The 7230-nt window shown below is 46.9% G+C and overlaps 1 long non-coding RNA gene across 1 annotated transcript in view; it reads left to right on the forward strand.

Annotated features, from left to right (window-relative positions):
• LOC135274215 (uncharacterized) overlaps nucleotides 1-6724 on the forward strand; it is a 34533-nt gene extending 27809 nt beyond the window's left edge. The window contains exon 4 of the long non-coding RNA XR_010341997.1: nucleotides 444-6724. This is a non-coding gene — a long non-coding RNA (uncharacterized LOC135274215). The remainder of the gene's footprint in view (nucleotides 1-443) is intronic.
• The last annotated feature ends 506 nt before the right edge of the window (nucleotides 6725-7230 follow it).

Here is a 7230-nt window from a genome sequence, read left to right on the forward strand (position 1 = left end):
CGAGTGGCTTCCTCTATACCAGTGTAGTTTTGCTCCTGCAGCTTCTCACAAGGGCTTCTGCTTGGGCTTAGGACAGAGTCCTGTAGTGACACAGGCAAAAATATTGTAGGGAAATTATCAAAACCCTTCCAAAAATATCTTCCCCCATGGAGGTGGAAGGACAGCTGGCTGATTTTGCTTTATGACTCTTTTGAAGGTGCTTGAGTTTTCATTTTCAAGCAGGGACCTCAAATCTGAGCGTCTGAGTTTGGGTCCTATATTTCCTGGGTAATTTGCCAATCTTGAGTTGACACAGACAAGTCTAGAAATGGGAGAGAATGTTTGCAAAATATTTTGAGAAGGTCAGTCAAGAGGGTGGGGCACGAGCTCCCTAGTAAGGGTAGAAAAAGTTTCTGGGTTACTCTGACCTAGTTATAAACTAAAAATGATACCTTTCCCTTAAGGCAAACAACTCCTACAGCACAGGACTGGCAGTTGCAAAGCGTGGAAAGAATGAAGAAGAAGCCAGAAAACCCAAGCACCAGTCCTGACTCCTGCCAACTTGTAGGTTTCTTCCTTCCTGCCTTCATTCAGTTGTTAAACTCATTTGCTGAGCACTTTGGAGGGGTGGAGTGGAAGAAAGCCATGGAAAGTTGCACAAACATAGAGCATCTTGGCTTCCTTGCACATGTGTCACAGGACCTTTTGGCCTCTGACATGCTCATGAGATCCTCCTCACCACCCGTGCATGGCCACCCAGGTGCCTGGCTCCAGGACTAACTTCCCAGCACATGGTATGTGCAGACGCACCGGGCTCAGAAGGGCCCCATGCTAGGTTAATGCTTCGTGGTCATCATCTTGACATTTTTAGTTAGCTTTGAACAAGGGAAACTGCATTTTCATTTTGCACTGGGCCCTGCAGATTATGTGACTTGTTCTGCTAAGACTTTGGTTTTTTAATCAGAGGAGGAAGGGGCAATGTGGCTGAGCATGGTGGCTCTTAGAGAAGATGGCATGACATTTGAACTCAGTGCTGTGGACGAGGTCTGGTCAAGGCAGAGGTAGAAGAATTGGTCTTGAGAAAAGAACCCTTGGGACATCTGGATGAAGGCCGAGCTGCCTTGGGCCCAAGGGACCACATACATGATAGAAGAACCCCTCCCCCTGCACAGATCCCAGCCCTGGCTTGACATCCAAATAGCTGGGAGAGCTCAGGATGTGGAGTGTGGTGTGCCTGAGACAGGCATAAGTGGCAGGCGGTTTGTGGATAGCAGAATTAACAAGAAACAGCCACCGAGGGGACAGAGAACATGGTGGACACTCTGCGCTGGCTGCTGAATGGCCTGTGGACCCAGATATGGTTGTCATCTGGGAGCGGAGTGGGGATTGGAGCCATTTTATTGGCCCTTTGGGATAATTTGTACCATGAGAGTTTAGAATCCCAGAGACATTTGGGAGACAGGTAAACAGGAGTCCGGGAACTTCTGGCTCAGGGTTGCTGTGAAGCTTAGGAACCTCAGTGATACTTTCATTAGGACACAGCCTGAGGTTGACTATGTGCTCAGTAAGCAGTAGTAGTCACAGCGACTACTCTGCAAAACACGCCACGATTATATAAAGCTGGAGGTAAACATAGAAAAGCTGGGATTCTCTGCTGCTAGATGGAACATAAGACTGAGTGAACCTTCAGAGTCATGAAGTCCACGTGCTTCCATAACTGGAAGGAACTAAGCCCATAGCTGAGAAGTGTCATTCCCTGGATCCTGGGGCAGGAAAAAACATTTCCATCTCCTGACTCCCAAAGGAGTGTTCTTTTCCCCTAGACCAGGCTAGGACATCCCTAGGTGGTGTCAGGTCTGAAAGTCTAGTGAAGTTTGGTGCAAACGAGCTGACGGGAACTGAGGGAGACTGGCAGGGAGTGGCTCTGCTGGATCTTCCTGATCTCTCGCACTGGTGGGTCTCATTTATCTCTCAGGTCTCAGTGTAGATGTCATTAAACAGCAGAGGCTTCTTGGAACCTCTCAGCCACGTTAGGGGTGCACGATATTAGAGGAGCATGTAAGACTGGCTGTCAAACTATGCATTGATTTTGTGAGCTCTTGGACAGCTTTCTACTGAAATTTCCCTTTTGGCCTGCATTAACCGGCTTCAGACCCTGTTGCTTGCAAACAAGGTCCCTGACTGTTCCATGTAGCCTGGGTTTGTCTGTGAGGACAGGGGAAATGAATGAGGGTGGATGTGTGGGGGATACACAGGAATGATCTCAGTGTGGTGGGGGGTGGGGGGGGTCCTGCAGCCAGAGCGCATTGAAGCCTTGCCAGGTGATGGTGGACCAAAATGAATGAGACACTTGCTCTTCGTGACTTGCTTGGATATTCTTGAATTCAGTGTGCTTGTTTAGAAAGTGGGGCTAGTGTCCCTGCTCAGGTAGGGCTGGTTGATGGGAAAGGGCACAGAGGTGGGACTGAAACTGCTTCTCACCTGGTGTACAAGCCTCTCCAGGTGTGCTCACCTTCTTAGGAGGGGGATATTTTGTGCTGATCAGAACTCTGTGTCTTGAGCAATTTCCCTTGTGGCTCCAGTCTGGAGATGGAGCATGAAAATGCTGAATTCCAGAGAGCAGTCCTGCAGAGACAGGAGTTTTTGGTCTGCCAAGAACAGCATGTTTCTTTGGGTCAGCCAGGGTGTGGAGGAACCTTGGGTGACCCAATGCTCTCTTTGAATAGGAATGAAATTGACCTTCAGCCGAAAGTGAGACCAGAAAAACACATTTTCTCATAGTCCTGTTCACTGAACTGGCGGCTGACGCATTGACACATGCCCGCTGGGGTTCTACCCCCTGGATGCACGCTTGTTTGCAATTGTATTTCTGAGTAAAAAAGTGTTTCTAGTGAAGGTCATAGAGAGACATGCTGATGGTCATTTCCCCAGGAGTTTGAAGGAAATACCTTAATGAGACACAGCAAATGTGCAGCTTTGACACTGGGGCCAGGTGCCCCTCCTACGTGTAGCAGCCTGTCCCCTTGAGCATCAGAGAATCTCTTGGGGAATATCTGCCTTCCTTTCAACTTTTAGCAGAGGTCAAAGTGTTGCACATCCTGAGGTTCATTTGTGCTTTGCCTGGCACTGTGACAGATGCTTATAGTGGAATGGTCCCAAGCGAAGCCTCTTATGGCCACACCTCTCTGCAACGTGATGTTGCTGCTCCTCCCAGCAAGAAGTGAAGCCGGCTTTTCTACCCCTCCAATTTGGATTAGCCCTGGGAATTGCTTTGACCGGCAGACTGGAATAATGACATTCTAGTTCTGGTCTCAAGAACGCCCATTCTCACTCTCTTGGAGCCTGAGACCTCCATGACAGGTGGAAGTCTGGTGCAGCCTGTGGGAAGACAGACATCCCAGCCAGCAGCTAGCCAGATGTGGGCGCAAGGCTATGCTGGGCTGTCCAGCTCAGCCCAGCCCAGCCATCAGCTGAAGACAGCCACAGGAGCAAGCTCTGATGAGTACCAGAGAATTGCCTAGGGAACCCATAGAACTGTGAGAAATAGTACATTGTTATTTAAGCCACAAGCATTGGGTTGGTTTGTTATGCAGCAATAGACAACTGAAAGAGACACACACTGGACCAACTTACTGAGAGTGGCTGAAAGGTTCTCCGGAACCATTTCTTCTACTTTGACAGCAGCAGCAACTACTCTATATTGAGAGTAAGTAAATAAATGACAATCTAAATGTAACTGCTATTGCCCAGACACAGTGACTCACATCTATAATTTTAGCAATTTGAGAGGCTGAGGCAGGAGGATCTCTTGAGGTCTCAAACCAGCTTGGGCAACATAACCAGATCCTGTCTCTAAAAAAAATCTTATCTGGGAGCAATGTTGTGTACCTGTAGTCCTCGCTACTTGGGAGGCTGGGGCAGGAGAATCACTTGAGCCCAGGAGTTCGAGGCTGCAATGAGTTATGATTACACCACTGTACTCCAGCCTGGGTGACAAAATGAGAGCTTGTCTCAGAAAATAAAATAAAATAAAATAATAAATAAATAGAGCTGCAATTAACCACTCCATGGAATTCACTCTCTATGTAAAAACTTGAAGGATATATATCTATATATATAGATATATAGATATATTTAAACTGCTTAGCTCTACACCAAAAATCTAATTCCTTCTACATGTTCTTTCTGTGTCCAAGATTATTATTGTTATTTTTTCTGGAGACATGGCCCTGCATCTACCAGAGTCAATTTTTAAAATATCCTCATGCCAAGTATTTAGGGGTGATGTATCATGGTGTCTGGAGTATGCTTTATATATTTAACAATTACAAAAATTCTTTATTCCATATTCCAATGTTTTCACAATCGGTATAATCATTTTTTAAGTGTTTGTGACATCCACCAAACATGGTGAAAGTTTTAGCATTGCTGTTTTTTGCCCACTCCCCTGCCCTGTGCTCTCTGCTTTCTGGAAGTGTGTTCCCTGTGAATCTGCCCATTGGGTGGAATTCAGGAGGGAGGAAGGGAAAGACAGAGTTGGGGAAGGAACTCAGCCGACAATGATTTGTAAGGTTCCCGTTTCACTTTACACATGGAGTGGGAGTTTAAGGAGATAAAGGAAGTCCTGGCCTTCAACATCTGCTTGATTGTTGTACATGAGGGGCCATGATGGTATCTTCCTCATCTTTGTGCCCTCAACACCTGGCCCTGGGCCTGGGCTAGGATTGTTTCCAAAAGACGTTTGGTGGTGGGGGTGGTGGTGAAGGAAAGAGCTTTCCAGGTCTTTGGGAAGATGGAACATAACAAAATCAAAGCATGTCTTCATTGAGTGCTCTACAAAGAGAAGGTGCTGTACACTATGGCTACCGAGTTCCTATAAAGGGTATATTTCCACCTCTAGCCATTCCCTTGCCTGGCTTCCTATGGGCAGAGCTCTGCATTTAATCATGTTAGATGCTAAGACTTGGACAAAGAGTGTAGGCCAGTCTGCTGAATCCCATCACCTTCCAGCGCTGACATTCTTGACCTCTGCCCAGAATGAAGCTCCTCCAGTCATCTGTCCTCCCTGGAGCTCTCTCTGCCTCTTCTATTGCTGCCCTCACTCACTCCTCCATCATGGGTATCTGGTGAAGCCTGGGGACACCTCCATCACAGTCCTATCCTGCCATTTTGGAATTGTTTGCTTATTTCTCTGCCTTCTTCACTTGCCGGCAAATTCTTGGGAGATCAGGATTGTGTCTTGGTCATTTCTGTTTCTTGAGCTCTGGTTTAGTGTTTGACTCAAGATGGGTGCTCAAGATGTTTTTAAAATAAATGAACAGGGTACTCTTTGGGAGAACAATCTGATTCCCTAAAAAACTAAAACACTAAAATAGCCTGTGTCTGTCATGAATTTTATTTCTAAAAATTAAAGACGGATAAGCCTATATCCTTTTTTCCAAGGATCATTTTGGGAACCTGATAATGTTTTAGAAAGAACTTTTGATTTATCTTTCTCTGCTTGCCTCCTCGTCCAGGACAAACAGAAAATACCACCTAGGTTTCCTGAGGTTCATCAGTAGAAGCAGTGAACCAGGATGTTGTTAGCTCAGAAGCCTGGTGACAAAGGTTACCAGGTTGCTGTTAGTGCAGTAACATCTATGGCAGTTCTAACCCAGGAGTGCTTTTATTTGAGGCAGCCTCCAGTGTGGGAAATACTGACAGCTCCTTCTTGCCCATCTCTCCTAGGAATAAAGACAGCTGTCAACTCAGACTCCTAATGCACAAGATGATAGCCATCTGAGTTGATCTGATTTGTCAGCTGTTTATCAGAAGGTTGTAGACAGAGTGCACAAGTCAGAGTGACGCCTCCTCCCTTGAGTCCCTGGAGAAGGGGCAGCCCTTTTCCTGTGATTAACAAGTCTCTAAATTTTTGTCCTGTTTATCAATGTCCCTGAGAGTCACATAAAACAGGAAATATTACTGATGACAGCACTTGGCATCTTTTTTTTTTTTTTTTTTTTTTTTTAATCTTCTGGGATTCAGGATTATAAAGGAAAATCCTGCAGTGTCCTTGGTGTTGCTCATGATATACACACATTCACTCACCTGCTTGTTCAACAGATATTAACTGGGCATTGACTTACTGCCAGATGTGTACTTTTTCATGTGAAATACAGCAATAAACAAGAGTCATGGCCCTGGGTGCTAAAAACAGAACACACACACACACACACACACACAGAGACAGAGATGATAAAGAAATTTGGGACACATTGTATGTTATGAAGCAAACAGAACCTAGAACCTGCATGACCCATTTATAGATAAAGGAATTGTAAAGAAGGAGCGAGTAGCAAGTAAGAAAGGGAAGACTGCCTGTAGACAGCACTGCCAACAGAAGCCCTCTCGAGAGTGGGCTTTTAGCCGAGTCCTTGAAGATAAACAGGGAAAGATCATCGTAGGCAGAGAACAGCTAGTGCAAAGGCCCTGAGATGGGCTAGATTTGGGAGTGTTCGAGGAGCAGAAGGAGGACCCCATGGCGGGAAGGTAATCCCACCACAGATAGGATGAGGCTGGAGGAGCCTCTGGAGACAGGTCATGCCTGGCCTCGTGTGTCAAGGCACAGGGAGGAATGCTGTTTGTACCTAATGGGAACCGACAGAAAAGTTGCAGGTGCAGCATGATGTAATGCATGCACATTAAAGGGCACCTCCCCCTGCACCCTGCTCTGTGGGAAATGGGTTGGAGGGCTGCGGTGGGAGGAGACAGGGGCGGGAGGGGTGGTGGTGGGTAGGAATGGATGGGGGCTATCTGAAGCACTTGAAGAGAGATCACAGTGGTAAGGGAAGGTGACAGGAGTAAAAAATGGAGCAAAGGGGCCGGGGATGAGATGCATTTTGGGGGTTGCATAAACTGACATTGCTGTTGGGGGTGAGGAAAGGGAGGAACCATGATTTCCGCCTTTCCTGCCTTGACCTACCGTGAGTGAAGGAAGCCAGAGTGCATGTGAGCCCTTCTGTGTGTGAAGTTCATGAGGCATCTGCATGGGGCGGCCCCTGGGAAATCCAAACTGGAGCTGAGGGGAGAAATGGGTCTGGATTTATAGCTGGGAGTCACCAGGCTAATAGGGTTATTTGAGTTTACAAGAATGGGTGAACGTGTCTATAGTGAGAACTTCCAGGGGTAAGAAAAGAGCACTCAGGGTGGGACAGAAGTGCAGAGCAGGCCAAGCTCTGATGGGATGGCCAGGGCCAAGGAAGGGGCACAGCC

Source organism: Aotus nancymaae, unplaced genomic scaffold (assembly GCF_030222135.1).
Source record: "Aotus nancymaae isolate 86718 unplaced genomic scaffold, 86718_ANA_hifiasm-v0.15.2.pri h1tg000001l, whole genome shotgun sequence".
In the NCBI taxonomy this organism is placed as follows: domain Eukaryota; kingdom Metazoa; phylum Chordata; class Mammalia; order Primates; family Aotidae; genus Aotus; species Aotus nancymaae.